The sequence below is a fragment of the Pseudorca crassidens genome, chromosome 16 (genome assembly GCF_039906515.1).
Source record: "Pseudorca crassidens isolate mPseCra1 chromosome 16, mPseCra1.hap1, whole genome shotgun sequence".
NCBI classification, from domain to species: domain Eukaryota; kingdom Metazoa; phylum Chordata; class Mammalia; order Artiodactyla; family Delphinidae; genus Pseudorca; species Pseudorca crassidens.
In genome coordinates this window covers 45,287,604-45,304,737 of record NC_090311.1, presented here as the reverse complement: position 1 = coordinate 45,304,737, position 17,134 = coordinate 45,287,604, and the positions used below count along the sequence as shown (strand labels likewise).

General features: G+C 48.9%; 1 protein-coding gene and 1 long non-coding RNA gene across 5 annotated transcripts in view; one reads left to right on the top strand and one right to left on the bottom strand.

Annotated features, from left to right (window-relative positions):
• The window catches only part of RASSF4 (Ras association domain family member 4), a 34,206-nt gene extending 28,048 nt beyond the window's left edge, over positions 1 to 6,158 (bottom strand). For 3 of the 4 annotated variants that reach the window (XM_067710185.1, XM_067710187.1, XM_067710188.1), the window contains exon 1: positions 6,042 to 6,158. The gene's annotated coding sequence lies outside the window, so the exon portion shown is untranslated. The remainder of the gene's footprint in view (positions 1 to 6,041) is intronic. The other variant, XM_067710186.1, reaches the window with a different exon arrangement.
• A 63-nt stretch (positions 6,159 to 6,221) lies between these two features.
• LOC137208495 (uncharacterized) lies at positions 6,222 to 9,082 on the top strand. Its single transcript, XR_010935643.1, has 2 exons — positions 6,222 to 6,365; positions 6,726 to 9,082. It is a non-coding gene; the product is annotated as an uncharacterized lncRNA (long non-coding RNA).
• The last annotated feature ends 8,052 nt before the right edge of the window (positions 9,083 to 17,134 follow it).

Sequence of the window (17,134 nt, the reverse complement as noted above, 5' to 3'; positions counted from 1 at the left end):
GGAATATGCCCATTTTGCTCTATTTAGTAGGGACACTTACAAGTGGAATTCTCTATATCAAGCAGTGATTAGTTATTAATAGAAGATGCTTCTTAAAGTGCTTTGGGCTGGGAGCTGCGAAAGACCCGTGTAGCTTCAGTTGCATGCTTTTTCCTCTCTGGGCCTTGATTTTCCCATCTGTACAATGAGAATATCGATCTCCAATGAGTTAGAAATTTTCTCAACTGTAGAACTCTTTGTTCAAATGTAACAGTTATGCAAATCAGATTAAAGGGGCTGCTCTGGTTGAAGGTGAGGTGCGTGGCGGGGAGCCCCATCCGCGGCTTTGCCTAGGGCTTTTGATAATACTGTGCTGAGTAACACAGGAGAGGCTCCCTGCAACGGCCTTCTGGAAGGCTTTGCCCTCAAGAGCCTGCTTATTTAAAGGACACAACCAAGGAGCCGAGTGTCTCCAGCTGGAGTTGGGTGACATCAGCTGGGGGCGATAGCTCAGAGGGAATCAGGAGGAAAGTGCAGAAGCGTCCTGGATTGCAGAGAGCAAAGTGAAAGGAGAAGGTGGCTCATAGGGTAAACAGCTTATGTGGCAGGGACAGAGAATGGGGTACACCATCCCAGGTGAGGGAAGGAGATAAGTGAACAAGGCTGGGGGGAGGCAACGAACTGAGGGTTCTTTCAAATTGCCGGGCGGGGTCTGAGCCTTATGGGGGGGGAGAACTTTGCTCTATAGAAAAACAATCTCTTCTTTGAGAGAACCACATACTGCTGTGTCCTCTGACATCCATCATGTGCGCGGCCCGAAGCCAGTCTCATGGTCTCTGGTTCTCACATGTCCCATCCCCCCACCCCAACTCGGCAACACCTCCATCTCCTTGTGTTCCAGACCTGAGTTCTGGGGTCACTCTCAGAATTCCTCTCCCAATGCCAGCACTGCATTTGTGCCTCCTTTACCCGACTGTAGGTAGAGGAGGTTTTCATTGATTTTGATACTCCCAGTGTCTTGTCTGGTTCTCAAGTGAGCTGCATGTGTACCTGAGAGGCATCCTGGGGGTAACCTGAATGAGAGAGCTTTGAGGGACAGCGGGCACACAGACCCCGGGAAGAAAGGCAGCTGAGATTTCTCTCCATTTGGAACGTGTTCCTGAAACCGCCCGTTAAACACTCACTGTCCTCATGCGTTGGGCAGGACTTAAATGAATCTCCAGTGGAGCGTTTTTCTACCTTTTAAAAAAGGACAATCTTAGCTTTAAATAAAGCCCTAGGAGAAGCTTAACACACAAACGGATTAAAGCGGGGCTGCTTTGGTTGAAGCAGGAGTCGGGGAGAGGACGGGCTGGCCCACCACCCAGGCGCAGGCTGCAAAGCACAGAGTGACAGGTGCAGCTGCGCAGGCCAAGCCCTGTGGCTCTCGGGAGTCCAGCCTTCCTTGTCCCAGCCTGCTCCCCTCCCCCAGGCCCCAGGGCACAGAACTCAGGCCTCCACACTTGCTTCCCTGGCTGGAGGAGGCTCTGTCCCCAACCCGAGGACTCAGGCTGCGCCAGGGCTCCCTGTCCCCCGGAGGAGGGGCCCCAGGGCAGCAAGCCAGCCCTGGTTACCTGTCCCAGTGAACAGGCAGTGGATTGTTTTCGCTTTCCACTTCAGCAGCTGCTCTGCCAGCCGTGAGGAGGGGCTGCTGAGGACAGTGGGCCCGCTGCCTGCCCTCGCTTTGTCCCTGTCCTTTGGTCTGGGACAAAGGACAATGAAGCCTTTAAAGCTGCGGCCCATCTTTCCTCTTCTGGGGTCACGGAGCTGCTTATTATGGGAGAAGGCAGCTCTGCGGCTCCTCAGGCCATCACTACAGCCCACTTCCTACCGGCGAACGGCAGAAGGAGAAAAAGAAAGCTAACGCGATGGCATTTTCATGAAGCTGCATCTACTGCGTTCAAAAGCCTTTTATTTCAAGACGACGTGCTGCCTACTTATTAGTCCTACGATGCCCTCTCTTTCATAAAAGAGTGGCAATGATAGATGGTTGCTGTTGTTCTAACTCGGCAAAGTGGAAAATGTATCGGCATCCAAATTAAAACGTTCTGAGGATGTCTGTGAAATCTGAGTGCTTGGTAACCTCTGTGCTAACATCTTATAAAATTATGACTCTGAAGTTCTTCTTTAGGCAGGATTAAAATCAAGTATGTAAAGACCGTGACATGGCGAGTCCAAGAAAGAGGATGGAGCACGTGGGGGCACGGCTAGGAGCCTCTCAGCCCAGGCTGCTCAGACCAGAAGGAGGTAGGAGGTTCCTAGGGAAAGGGCAGTTGCTGGTGACACTGCCATGCATTCCTGTGAAGGCTGGGTCTCCTGCTCTGCAGTCCGTGGCTGCACCTTTCAAATGCCAGCCAGGGCCAGCAGGAAGGTGGCGCAGAAAACAATGAACCTTTAAGTGGGCCCTCCCTAGCTAGCACCTGTTAACCAGCAAATGGCAGGAGGTTGGCCAGGGAAGAAGCTGTAGTGCCTGCTGGTACCAGCTGCCTCTGAGAGGGGGTCTGGCCAGACACAGGCCACCCCTTGGCAATGTATTTTTGCCGAGAAAGCCAGCTGTTGGGATGTGGATGGCGGGCAGGGACACAGCAGCTGCAGCTTCCATTCCCTTCCACAGTGCTGTCCTTGCCCTTCCTCACTCCTCTACCTTCACTCCCTGGGCTTGGCCACACCCTCCCTGCCCCAGCCCTGGTGGCTGGAAGCCCAGGGGGACGTTGTGCACAGTCCAGCTGGAGTCGAGGGAGAGCAGGAACGGCAGCTGCAGAGCCACCCATTACCTCCACTCGCCGCCTTCCCCTTGGTCTACCCCCTGACCCCAGCTCACCTTTACTGTATCGTCCCCACCCTCGAGGTCCTGGGCTTCCACCAACACTCTCCCTGAGGCTATCCCAGCACCAGGCGCCCTGACACCGTTGCTCTTCCTCTGAAGGGCCCGGGCCTCTGCATCCAGGCAGGTTGGCCCTCCTCACAGCTTTCTGACAGTCGCCACCTAGAGGCGGTGCTGCAACCAGACCCCTGCAGCCAGGTCTCTGGCTTCTGCCCTCGTTTTCAAGGCCTGGCACCCTGGGGCAAGAAAGCATTTCCCATCCTACTGCTTCCCCTTACATACATATTCCCTGGCCCCGCGGGATTCTCCCTCCCCAGACTGAGCTTAGCTCTTGCCTATGGAAGAAGAGATCTAGGAAAAAAGGAATCCTCTCAGCTATGCTTTTTGGGCCAAACAGGTACTCAGAATGACCACTGGTTAATATCCCAATGGCCCGGAGCCAGAGGTGCCGGCCCTCCGAGTGCCCAGTGCCAGCTGCTGCAGGGCTGCACTGGGTGCACAAAATCGCTGCCCCTCTTCGTCCCCCACATCCTCTCATCTCCCCAGCCAGCGCTACCCACTGCACCAGACCTGTGTGCTGCATGCAGCTGCTGGAGGTGGTTTCCTGTGAGACACGGTTCGGCTCAGAATATTCTGGGTCATGGAGCCCTCTGGAGTCTCCTGAAAGCTTAACACACTGTCTCCAGAAACATGCCCGTGTGTGCACACACACACACACTGAATTTGCACACCATTGCAGAAGGATCAGTAAGCCCCTGCTCATGTGCTCCCGGACCTGCAGGTCCCAGGTTAAGAACTTCTATTGAAATGTGCCACAGCAAGGGAGAGGAGGCAAAGGGGCATACTAGAGAGAAGTCTGGGTATGAGCTTCGCTGGGGTATCAGCTTGGCACATGACTTCAATGTGTTGTGACATCTCTCGGGCCTCAGTTTAGCCAGGATTGCACTGGCAGCTGGACCAGAGTGTCTTTAGGTCTCTTCCTAGCTCTTTGGCTATGGGGCTGTATGACACCCTCGACTCCACCCCCCAAGGTCAGGCAAGGCAAGGGAAGGGGGTTCCAAATCTCTCTAAGCAGTGCATCCTGGGGAAGGAGGTCAGACAGCCAGAAAAGGAGACTGAGCAAACTGCAAGTTCCCCTTTAACAAGAGTGACAAAACTGCAGAAGCTTTGGGAAGTGCAGCCACTTCCTAGTTGATTTTGATTTACTTTAGAACAACTTGAAAATATTTTCTTCAGTGCACTCTGTGAGAGAATAACTACCAGCCTTTGCAAGGATCTGGGTTTAAAGCTCTGCTCTGGGATTCTTTAGCTGTGTGACCTTAGGCAAGTCCCTTTTCCCTCTCTGAACCTCAGGTTCCTCATGAGCTGAATCGCTAACTGCTGTGAAGGTGAATGAGGAAACAGGTAAGATGGGCCTCATATGGGGTTCACCCATGATAAACAGAAGTTCCCAGTAGAGGTCATAGTGGGAGTCAGGGTCTCCAGAGAGACAGTGAGGCTCTGGAGATGGGAACCTGGGACTCAGATAGGATGACAGTCCTCAGCAGGAGCATCTGTGAGCCACAACATCTGGCTGAGTTCACTCTCAAAACCAAGATCAAGTCCAGAGTGCTTTCTGGTAATCAGAGTCTCCCCTTTGAGCCTTTGCATTTACAGGACCTGAGCTATAACACACGCCTGAGTTCTGTTCATGTTCTGTTGTCATGGGTCATTGTCCAGCTGACCCTCACCCGGGGGGACCCTGGACTTCACTCTATTCTCAACCTCCAGGCCACTTGCTGGAGTCTCATGGTGGAAATATGGTCCCACCTCCCGGCTTTCACACTGACACTTTAATCCGTGGCCTCAATCTCACTTTCCCTGTAAAGTCTCAAACCACAGGCACTACACACAGAGGGAATAATGACAAAAACTAATGAAAACGTACCGACAGTGTTGAAACACACCCCATTACAACTTCTTAGCCAGCAATTTTGTGACCTAGGTTTAAGGAATTCATCTTCTCTTCTCTCCCTTCCCCTTCCTCTCCTCTCCCTCCCCAGTATACCCCCTGCCCCCCACCCAGCACCTCCCACCCTGCTGGCAGCAGCTCAGGAATTACTCAGGGGAGCGGGGGTGGGGGGGCAGGCAGATTGGCATTTTAGCTGTAGTTAATATTTACTCATGGCTTCTGGCAACAAATCTTGATTGTGCCGTGAGCAGTTAAACTAGATAGAAGCCAGTGAGGATCCTTCTTGCAAGTGCAAGTCCATGGCTTTGGAGTCCAACCTGCTTGGGCTAAAATTCCAGAATCCCAGCCCTCACCTGTTGTGACCCTATTTAATTCCTCTGTGAAGTGGGATTACTCACAGCTCTCTTTTCAGTGTTTCAAGAAAACACTGGCACTGGCCTGGCACTGATCCTGGTGTGAGAGAAGGCCCTCACTCCCCCAGGCCAGATGAATAAAAACAAAGGCATCTGTCTGGAGTGGGAAGTGCAGGACACAGTCAGGAGCACGGGGGCGAGCAGAGTGGCTGGTAGGGTGAGCTCTGAAGTCAGTGGGTGAAATGAATGAGACCTGGCATAACAAGCCCTGGGTTAAAATCCTGACTCCACCACTGACTCATCTGGGTAAAACTGGACAATTCCATAACTCTTAAAGCCTCAGTTTTCTCATCTGAAAATGGGGATAATGAAAGTATCAAGGCTGTGAGAAGTAGGTGGCATACGGTGCTAAAGCTCTTAGCACAGGTCTGGGAACGAGGCAAATCCTCTATAAATAGCAATTGTGAGGCCCTGCTTCTGCTATTATCTTGGTGCTCATGGTCTTCCATCCATGAAATCTGAGAATTGTGCCAGAGGCACTTCGAGCCTCTCCCCCCAATTCTAAGATCAACACTTCTAGGATATTGGCCAAGATGAGAGACAAGGTGGGCAAAGATGTAGCCTGCTGCCGCGCACACACCTGCTGTGCTCAGGTTTTAGCCTCTAAAGTGCCCTCTCCTTGGAGGAGGTGCCTGGCGCAGTGCTCACTCTCAGCCTTGGGCCCGAGGTTCGCAATACGCCAGGCTGGCAGAGGGAGGGGACTTCGCACGCGGCAGCCAAGGGCACCAGTGCCCAGACTCCGGAGCCCCTGGCTGGGAAGGTCCTGGGCTCGGGCGGTGGGCGGAGGTCGGAGCTCCGTGGACGCCCCGAACTCTCTCGCCCGTGCATCACTCACCGTCCACTCATCGCGCTGTCCAGAAGCCGCTGCTGGTGCCTTGCCCTCGCAGTCACCAGAGACGCATCCGCAGCGCCTACTGCTCCGGGGCTTGGAGCGTCAGGCCCGCCCCTCCCCGCCCCTCGCCCCGGGCCGGCCAATGGCGTCACGTCACCTTGCGCGGCCAGCCCCGCCCCAGGCACCGCCGGAGGGTCCGCTCCAGGCGGTGTCTGAGAGGCCTCGGGGAAGGTTTGGGGCGTCTGCTTTGCGGGGTGTCCCCGGGCTACACAGAGGGCGCCTGGAGACTCGCGGAGGAAGCAGCCCCGACTCGGTCGGGAGGGTCCGGTATGCAAACCAAGGACAGGGAACTTGGGGGAAAGGACAACCTTGGGTTTCCAACAAAGGTCGCAGTGCGGGCCCCGCAATTACTAGTGTGTCTGTCATGAAAGAGGAGGTTATCAGTAGAACCTGAGCGATGTTAGTTTTTGCTCAAGGGCCACCTGTGTGCAGTCCGGCTGTTTGCTTGCTGTGGCCTCTCAGAGCTCCACTCCATTTAAGAAGCCAGACCCTGGACTTGCCTGATGGCGCAGTGGTTAAGAATCTGCCTGCCAATGCGGGGGACACGGGTCCAATCCCTGGTCGGGGAAGATCCCACATGCGGCGGAGCAGCTACTGAGCCCGTGTGCCACAATCCATGAACCCTAGAACCCGTGCGTGGCAACAAGAGAAGCCACTGCAATGAGACGCCCGCGCGCCACAAAGAAGAGTAGCCCCTGCTCGCCGCAACTAGAGAAAGGCCCCGCACAGCAAGGAAGACCCAATGCAGTCATAAACAAACAAACGAACAAACAAATAATAAATAAATAATAAAATAAAATCTCATTTGTAAAAAAAAAAAAAAGAAATCAGATCCTCTGATGATTAAGAGGAGATAAGCTTCTCTTCCGGTTACTGCCTGCTGGAGGAGGATTTGCCTGTGCAGAGGCAGAGGGGACAGAAGGGCACAGGCCTTTTGGGGAACTCAGAGCAGTTCAGTGATTCTGGGGTGTGGGGTGACAGGGAAGGGGAAGGGGCTGATGGAAACAATTGCAATTTCTGTTTTGTATCACTATCCCAGTACTGACCTCGGGACTTCCCCTTCCCTCCCCCAACGTGAATCATTTTACTTTCGTTCAGTCTGTGGTTCCTAATCTTTTTACAGTCACATGGCCATTTTAGAATCAGATATGGACCTTTTAGAAAAAGGCAGGTGCCCACATAGGCAAAAATCAGCCTGGGATTTGAGTCTTTGAGCCCCTGGACCCCACTTGAGAGAGGCTGGGCTAATCGTTGTTGTTAGGGTTGCTGGATTTGGGGTAAAGAGATTGGTCTCTACCATCTACTTCCTGCATGACCTTGCCATGTTGCAATCGCTCTGGCCTAGTTTCCCTACCTGTAAAAATGAAGGAGCTAAAGATGACCAGGCCAGGTAGGGATCTTTCAGCTCTGCCTTGACATGAATTCGTGAAGAGTGGCCCAACCTCTGCCAGCTCAGGGCATCCCAGTGGCTGGGGACTTCCACTCCTGCATAGCCCAAAGGTCTGATCCGCAAAGCTGAGGACAAAAATTGGGTGCTTCACAAAGTTGTTTGTTTTTTTTTTAACAGTAAGTAAAATTCAACATAGCCCTCAACCTCTGAGCATTCATTCATGCCCAGTAGGATAAGTAGACATAGCACCCAGGTAGGATACAATTTCCCTGGCGCCCTCCAGCACCCGAGAGTGTGGGTGAAGCTGATGTTCTCATCAGGGCCAGGACTAGCCTGGAGTGATGATTGGCTTTGAGGAAGCAACCTGATGTGTCCTGCACGCTCACTGTGTGTCAGGCACTCCACTAGGTGCTTTGCAGCAGGGATCCCACACAATCCCCTCAACATTCCTGGGGAGTTGGGTGTTACTACCCGCATTTCACATGGACCATGAGTGTCCATCGTCAAGTACCTTCAGAAGGAGAATCACCTTTTCCTTCAGTGTTCAATGGAACTGTATTTGACCCGCAGCTCACTTATGGTGGGTGTTGTGTATACGGTTAGTTGCCAACCCAGTACCCATTCCCTTCTTTGGAAAAAAGAGAGAAAGGAAGGAAAGGAAAGGAAAAGAAAGGAAAGTTGATGCAGCCACTATGGAGAACAGTATGGAGGTTCCTCAAAAAACTAAAAATAGAGTTGCCACGTGATCCAGTAATTTGGAGAAAACTAGAATTCGAAAAGATACATGAATCCAATGTTCATAGCAGCACTATTTACAATAGCCAAGACATGGAAACAACCTAAATGTCCATTGACAGATGAATGGATAAAGAAGATGTGGTAAATATATACAATGGAGTATTACTCAGCCATTAAAAAAGAATGAACTAATGCCATTTGTAGCTACATGGATGGACCTAGAGATTATCATACTAAGTGATGTAAGTCAGAAAGAGAAAGACAAATACCATATGATATCACTGACATGTGAAATCTAAAATATGACACAAATGAACTTATCTACGAAACAGAAACAGACTCACAGACATAGAGAACAGACTTGTGGCTACCAAGGGGAAGGGGGCATAGGGGAGGGATGAACTGGGAGTTTGGGATTAGCAGATGTAAACTATTATATATAGGATGGATAAACAACAGGGTCCTATTGTATAGCACAGGGAACTATATTCAATATCCTGTGATAAACCATAATGGAATAGAATATGAAAAATAATATATATATATGTAACTGAATCACTTTGCTGTACACCAGAAACTAACACAACATTGTGAATCAACAATACTTAAAAAAAAAGTTGAGAGGGAGACAGAGAGAGAGACAGAGAGGGAGAGAGCAAGGGTGAGCAACTTGTTTGGAGCAGCAATGTGCCACTCCCTGGTGAAGGATCATAACAACTTGTATTTTTCATACTGTACTTACAACCCAACAGTGTATCATGAAATTAAGTTAGTAGGTGATTTGACTAGTATTTAAAAAAAATAGAAAATATCAGTGTATAGCACACATAGTAAATGTAAGTTGTGTCTTGTGAAACTTTTGTTTGCACTATGTTTCATTTATGTGTATTAGGCTGCGATATAAAATGTGTTTCTCACTGCGGGCCACAGTCAAAAGAGGTTGAAAGCTAGTGTCTAAGTCAGTCTTGACAATCTTTTTCATGGCTTTCTCAGCTTCCTTTGAAGCTATAAGTGGTCACATGACCCAATTCTGGGCCAAGAGATAGGGAAAAGTGTGCTGTGGGAGAGTGAAGACAACTTTTGCTTTCCTGATAGAAGGATCAGATAGATACCCCCTTTCCCTGCCTTTCTGTTTCAAATGTGGAAAATGTGTAATGTCTGGAGCATTGGCAGCCATTTTGAGGTTATGATACAACATGTCCACATACTAAAGCTAGGGGAGCACAAAGATAAAAGAAGTCTGGGTCTTTTTTAACATCATGGAGTTGCTGCATAACGCCTTCACTGCCTACTCTAGACTTCCTGCCATGGAGAAAAATAAACCACTATTGGTTTAAGCCAGAGGTTGGTTAAGTCTTTTCTGTAAAGGACCAGATAGTAAATATTTTAGGCTTTGTGGGTTAAGTGCTCTGTGCTGCAGCTCTGCTGTCAGTGGTTCGAAAGCATCCATAGATAACAAGCAAATCAAAGGGCATGGCTGAGGTTCCAATAAAACTATTAACAAAACAGGATAGGCCACATGTGTCACATGGGCTATAGTTTGCTAACTTTCACTTTTCCTAGATGATCTTGCCCCTTTTATTGCCTCTCTGACCTCATCTCCTCCCACTTCCCCTCCCTCTCTTTGTTCTGACCACACTCGTCTTCCCACATATCAGGCCCACTCCCACCTCAGGGCCTTTGCACATGCTATTCCCCCAGCCTGGAAAGCTTTCCCCTCAAACATCTGCATGGACTCCCTCCTTCATCTCCTTCAGGTTTTACACAAATTGCTTTTCTCTGAGGTCTTCCCTGGCCCACTATCTAAAATGCCCATCCCTGGCCCCTGAATACTATTTTCTGGCACACTGTGTATTTCATTTCTTTTATCATGAGCTCCTTGATGGAAGGAGATTATATCTGTTTCCTTAGATATTGACTCTGCCTGGAATGTCAAGGTGTTTAATCAACATTTGGTGTAGGACTGATTTTTTTTTTTTCCTTTCTGCAAGATTCAGGTAAGAAAACAGACTTGGGGAGGCTCATTACCCCATCCAAGGGGACATGGAATCTGGGTTTGCCCCGTGGTGGCCCTGGTGGTCATGTTTGTGCCACCAGAGAATGAGAGTAGAACAATATCTACCTCTATGGGAAGATCAGGCCTCAGGGAAGCTGGGGCCACAGAATTTTCTGCAAGACTACTTCCCCCAGGGCATCACCCCAATAAAGGGGGCCTTTGGGAGTCCATTAAGGGAATAGAGCATTTATCCTGTTATCTTGGGCAGTCTCATTTTTTATAGCATTCCTGCATCAGAAAGTCTTTAGAAAAGTTATTATTTTGTGAACAGGCCAGACTGACTTGTAAGATCCATAAAAAGCCAAATGGGGGCGCTCATGAGCCAACATTTTTAGCTAAGAAAGAGCCACAGAGAATAAACTTATATTTGATTTGTACGTGTGGAAATGGAAAGGAGCCTGGGTCTGATCAAACACATGTGACTTCTTGCATCAGGTAAGGCTGCCCCTGGGGCAGGGTGCTCTGCTCAGCTTTCGCCTGAAGCTGCTTGGCAGTAGGGCACCGTTCCAAGAAGACTGAGCAATTGCTTTCTTCCCTCTGGTGCTTTGAGAGGCACGTCGTGAAAATGACTCGGTATAATCACATGTTGTTGAGACGCAATTTAGATTTCTCTGTGTCTTGAAGGAAAAACAGGCTTATGTATTTTAACATAAATAATATTAATAATGAAGATTATTTTCAAGGCCATTCCCTTAAAACAGTAAAGGGGAGTTTGAATTAAAATTACTGGTTAATTGCCTAAGGTCTTTTATGGAAGACTTTGTATGATTTTTCCCCTTTACTCTCTCCAGTATAAGATTCTGAACAAGTGAGTTTTTAAAGCAATTTTTCAAAAAGTCTGCAGATTCTGAATGTATATTCTTTAGAAAACAATTGGATGATTGTACTTGATTGAGATCTGTAAGATCCAATTTAAACCAAGCAGCTTTTCTTTATCTTTAATGGGCTCTGTTTTATTAAACCCATCAGGAGGAAGAGGCCACTTACAGAATGCTTCTTGCACCATTTGTTTTGGTGGAATCCTTGAGTAGCAAGGTCATCCCATTGCATGATCTTAACATGCAGCAGGATTTGCCATCAGTTTTCAGATGATTTCTCAAATTATTTGCATACCATCTACCTTTCTTTCCTATGTGAAATGGTTTTCATTAACTCCATTTGTTAGCATAAATATAATAACTTCAGGTTAATATATGGAATTCTGCAACCCATGCCAGAGGTGGGCTGGGAATGAGAATTTATTCTCCAAATGGACATAAATTTCAGTGATATATGCCATATAAGTGCCTTCTCCTTAAACGGGCATGCATGTGTGCCTGTGTGTGCGCACACACACACACACACACACACACACACACACCATATTGTTTGTTCTTTAAGTTATGCTTTGGAAAACCTTCTGTATCCCATTCTGCAGAACTAATAAGTGCTTAGACACTGGGTTTCCTAGGAGGAAGAGAGTTTGCTTTAAAAGGTGATACAGCTAAAGACTGCTGCTGAAACTTCCTTCTGAGGAAGAATAACAGCTTATCGCAAGTCCCTTCTCCACTTGGTCCAGAGAAGAGGATGTAAATTGGCCCCAGATCTGCTCGAAAAAAATATATGAGAACAAGGATGGCATGAACATCTACAGACAGAGAACATAAACAGGTCTGGTTTGTTGGTAAGTCAAAGATCTTTCTCTTCACCCCCTCCTCCCTATCTTCCTGACACTGGACATACATACTTTTTTTTTGGTTCATCCAACAGTACAAATCAGAAGGCTAGGGAAAGGACATCTCTCCACTTGTTTGGATTTTCCCTGCCTTCCTGCGCCTCCCCAGACCTGTGTCACCTCCCCACTCACCTGCATTTCATATGTTCTTCCACCTTCTATGTGGCTATGCCCCTGGAGGATGCTGCTAGAAAGTCGATTATTATGAATGGATATTGTAATGGCCATGAGTTAATAACGTCTTAAAAATAAGATGAAAATAACTGGCAATGCAAAATTCCTGAGCAAACTGCATTTTCATTGTAACTATGATTTTAATAGTAGAAAATGACTTTATGTTTTTTTTAATATTTTGATTCATTTAGCAAAGAGCAAGACCATTTACTGGACACCGTGGCTGGTCATGAAACAGTACAAGGGCAGGAGGACTTACAGGACAAGGCTTCTCAAAGGAGAATGTCTTCAGTAAGGCTTTCCCTCCACACAGAGTCTGTTGCTGCTTAGGAGCCAGAATTTCTATGAATAGCAAGATACTGACTGATACTCAAGGCTGAAAACTAAGAAGTGTTAAGACCTTCCCTCAAGCCAGGATATTAAGCAGCCAAAGGAAGTGGAGACCTTCTAGATGGAAAATAAAGGAACCTTGAGAGAGCACAGAGCATTTGACAAACAAGGGCCGTTTGTCCAGCTCCTGGGTTGTGAATTTCAAAATGATCTTCCTCAGGCACTTTGGGGAGACACACCAGCTAGAGAATGTGGCTGCTACTGTGTCCTGGAGGGAAGAGCGGGCTCCTCTACCTCTTCTTCTAAGCATGCAGCTTCCCGAGGAATGTAAAACATCCCCAGTGGGGAAGGGGCAAGCTGGCCAGACTTGACCCGTAAACCCTGGGTTTAAAAAGATGTTTCAGCTGAGTTGACCTTACCTCTGAACCTGCCATCAAAGCCACCTCTGTTTAGCCCCTGATGTGACAGAGGCTGTCCATTCCCAAGTTTCCTTCCCCAAATGTGTAACTATAAACTAAGGTCCTGGGTGTTTAAGAAAGGATGGCGCCATAGAATTACTAAAATTCTTAAATTTTGTGTCCATTGGGAATCATTTCTGGTTCTTCACTTTGAAAACTCTCTCATTGTAATAATTAAGATGTCAGCCTTACAGATGGGACAGAATTAGAATGACCAGTGTAATAGGGTTCTTAAGAGAATCAGACCAATAGGAAATATGTATTATGTTATATTATTATATTATATTACATTATATTATATTTATTACATACCCTATCGTGATAGGTAGAGATGAGAGATTTATTTATTTATTTAAAGGAATTGGCTCATGTGAATGTGGGGCCTCACAGGTCCAAAATCTTCTGGAAGGGCCAGCTGGCTGGAGATTCAGGTGAGAGTTGATGTAGCAGGCTTGAGTCTGAAAGCTGCAGACCAGCAGGCTGGAAACTCAGTCAGGGTTTCTATGTTGCAGTCTTGAAGCAGAATTGTTTCTTCCTCAGGAAACCTCAGTCTTTGCTCTTAAGGCTCCCTTAAGGCCTTAAGATTGGATGAGACCCACCCACGTTATGGAGGGAAATCTGCTTAACTCAAAGTCTCCTGATTTAAATGTTAATCCCATGTAAAAAAAAAAAAACCTTCACAGCAACGTCTAGGCTTGTGTTTGACCAGACAGTTGGGCACCATGGCTTAGCCAAGTGGATGCAGAAAATTAACCATCACATCCCGTGAGTTTGACCAACCGCTTGTATCCCCTCATGTCCTTCTCGGGACAGACTCTGTGGCAGGTTGTGGCCTGATGCTTGGCATTTGAGACACTTTAGGATGTGACAGTGCCTCCTTTCCTAGGGATTTCATGTTTTCATGTACCTATATATAATCTGTGACAATTTCTTTTTTTTTGCGGTACGCGGGCCTCTCACTGTTGTGGCCTCTCCCGTTGCGGAGCACAGGCTCCAGACGCGCAGGCTCAACGGCCGTGGCTCACGGGACCAGCCGCTCCGCGGCATGTGGGATCCTCCCGGACCGGGGCACGAACCTGTGTCCCCTGCATCGGCAGGCGGACTCTCAACCACTGCGCCACCAGGGAAGCCCAATCTGTGACAATTTTTGAGGAACTTTTGCTTCTCTATTGGCCTACTGAGTGTAAATTAGGAGTTGGCCAGATAGTAAATATTTTCTTATTTGTACTCCATGCTGTCTCTCTTGCTGCTACTCAAGCAGAAGCAGCCACAGACAACTCTGTAGAAGAAGGGCATGGCTGCGTTCCAGTAAAACTTTATCTATCAAAGCAGGCAGAGGGCCTCATTTGGTCCACGGGTAAAGAAAGATTTGCGGTTGATATAGGACATTTTCTTTATGCAAAACCTGGCAAAGGGTGTGGGTAAGTTACACTCTAACATGGGATGCTTTCATCTGTGAGGAATAAAAAACCCAAACAAAGGGGATTTTATTATCTCACACAGTAAAAAGCCCCCAAAATGGGTAGTTCCATGGTTGGCTAAGTCAGTATCTCAAAGACATTTTCAAGGACCCAAGTTCTTCCCGTCTCTGCACTCATCCTCAGCGTAGTGGTTAAGTTCCCCCTCATATTTGCACATGGTTCCTGTATTTCTCAGCAGTCATGACCATATTCACCTGAAGGAGAGGAAGGGTTTCATCCAGTCTGGGTCATTTTAATAGCAAGGAAACCTTTTCCAGAAGGTACTGGGCCACCCCCCTCTCACTTCTTACTGTCCGGCAGTGGGGTAGGGGTGCGCTGCAGAGGATGGACCCTTGTGACTGACAGGGTGAAGCACATGGCTGGTCGAAGGGAGGAAGATAGATCAGCTGTGAAAATCCAGGCTCTACCAGCAAGCAAGGGATCAACGGTGCCCCTGGCAAGAAGTCCGGCAATGCCTGCCCTGACTGCAAAGCCCCCGAAGACAAGGCCAGCCCATTCCAGGGAGCAAAGTCACTGTCTTGTGATGAGTGAGCCAGGTCTGAAGGGGGAGGGGGAGGACAACAGACGGAGAGAAGGTCAGGAGAGTACTGGCCTCTGTTGAGCACCAAGGAAGTGGGGTGGATGCTCTGAGTAACTGGGAGAGGACCCTGGCTAGAGAAAAGTGGCCTGGCTGTGAGCACAGGGGGCTGCCCAAGCCAGAGAAATGGGAACTGAAAAGGTCCATGGAGAAATGAAGAGCGGCCGTGAGGTCCTGAGGCCAGAAAGACCTCCCACCAGCTGCTGGGGGGCGTTAGCCAGGGGGCTCTGGGCTCAGGGGAGCAAGGGGACTTTGGGAGGTTGTGCCGGCTGGTCTCTCTCTGCTGACCTTTTTTTATAAGCCCCAGGGACTGGAGCACAGCAAGCAGAAGCCGCAGGAGCCCCGGGCCTCTGGAGGGAAACCAGAGGGTAGCCTGGGTGTTGATGCTGTCTCCCTAAGTGTCAGGGATGTTTGCTTCGCCACTTCTCACCTGCATGGCGGGGGAGACCCTGCTGAGGCTGGGAGTTTTGTCCTGGGCGTGGAGGCGGGCCGCGTGGCGGGACCTGGCGCAGCTCCCAGGCTTGGCTTAGGCCCATCAGCCACCAGGGAAAACCCCAAAGGCGCCAGGCCTCTGGCAGGGTGAGCCGCATGGCACTGACCGTGCCAGGGGCAGGAGTCAAGCACTGCTCAGGCTCTCTCTGTGTTGGGGTTGGGAGAGTTTAATGCTCAGAATAGAAACTGCTCCTGGGCATGCAGACACAGGGTGAAAAATGGGGTAAACACAGTCACAGCCTCAGTGCGGAGCTGGTTTTCTGCCTCGTCCCACCTAAGCTAGCTCCCTAAACTTTCTTTCTCCCTCCCTGTTCCTTTCCTCCTCTCCATCCACCCCTGAGAAAAGTCAATCTCAGGTGACTTAGATGTCAAGCACCTTAGGGTCATTTGGTCAGCACTCTTCTCTTTCAAAACACAAGGGAGAGAGGCCCAGGGGAAGGGGCGTGGTCAAGGCTATGGGTTGATGAGGTCTGTGGCCAATCTAAGACTTTGTTCTCCTGATGGCATTAAGAATTTCATTTCCGGGGACTTCCCTGGTGGCGCAGTGATTAAGAATCCACTTGCCAATGCAGGGGACACGGGTTCGAGCCCTGGTCCGGGAAGATCCCACATGCCACGGAGCAGCTAAGCCCGTGCGTCACAACTATTGAGCCTGCGCTCTAGAGCCCATGAGCCACAACTACTGAGCCCACGTGCTGCAACTACTGAAGCCCACGCGCCTAGAGCCCGTGCTCCTCAACAAGAGAAGCCACCGCAATGAGAAGCCCGCACACTGCATCGAAGAGTACCTCCTGCTCGCCGCAAGTAGAGAAAGCCCACACAAAGCAATGAAGACCCAACACAGCCAAAAATAAAAATGAAAAAAAAATTTAAAAATAAAGAATTTCGGCGCTGGAGTCTGGAATGAATACTGGCTCTATGGCTTTTTAGCTGTGAGCCAGTGTGCAAGTTACTAAATTCTCCATGCTATGATTTCCCATTTGCGACATGTAATTGTAAAAGACCCTGCTTCATAGACTGTGAGGATTAGAGGAGAATGCACCTGCAAAGCACTGAATGCCCCCCACACACTCACGTCGCTTCTGTCCGTTGTTATTGTCTTTGTTGTTGATAGGGTTCTCTGCCTTACGCTTTCTGTACTGCACAAAAATCTTCTTTGTTATGTATGGAGAACATATCGGCTGGCTTCAGATTCTGATGGACTTTGCCATGCTCCCCTTGTCCCAGGATAGACAATTACATACCTGGTAATATTCTAGTCCTTCTTCTGAAGCTCAACACAAATCTACTTTCCTAGGTCTCCCTCTGAATTCATGTCTCGTGGCACATTGTCTGCAATTTCATTGTAACGCTTATATCTGCCTTAAGTCGGCCACACTTCCATCTATGGGGTCAGAGAGTAAGCTCGACTCACCCCTTTAGCCCAGCACCTTGCATAGTGCCTGGCCCCCCAGGAAGAGTTTAATGAATATTTGTTGAGTTAAATGGACTCTTGTCCCTAGCAACCATTTTCTCTAAGTTTATAATGGTGCTGCTGATCGAAAAGAGATGTGTTCTACTTTGGAAAGAGGAACCTGCGATTGGGAGCTGCAAACATCTCACCGAGTTTCCTGGAAACTGGATACT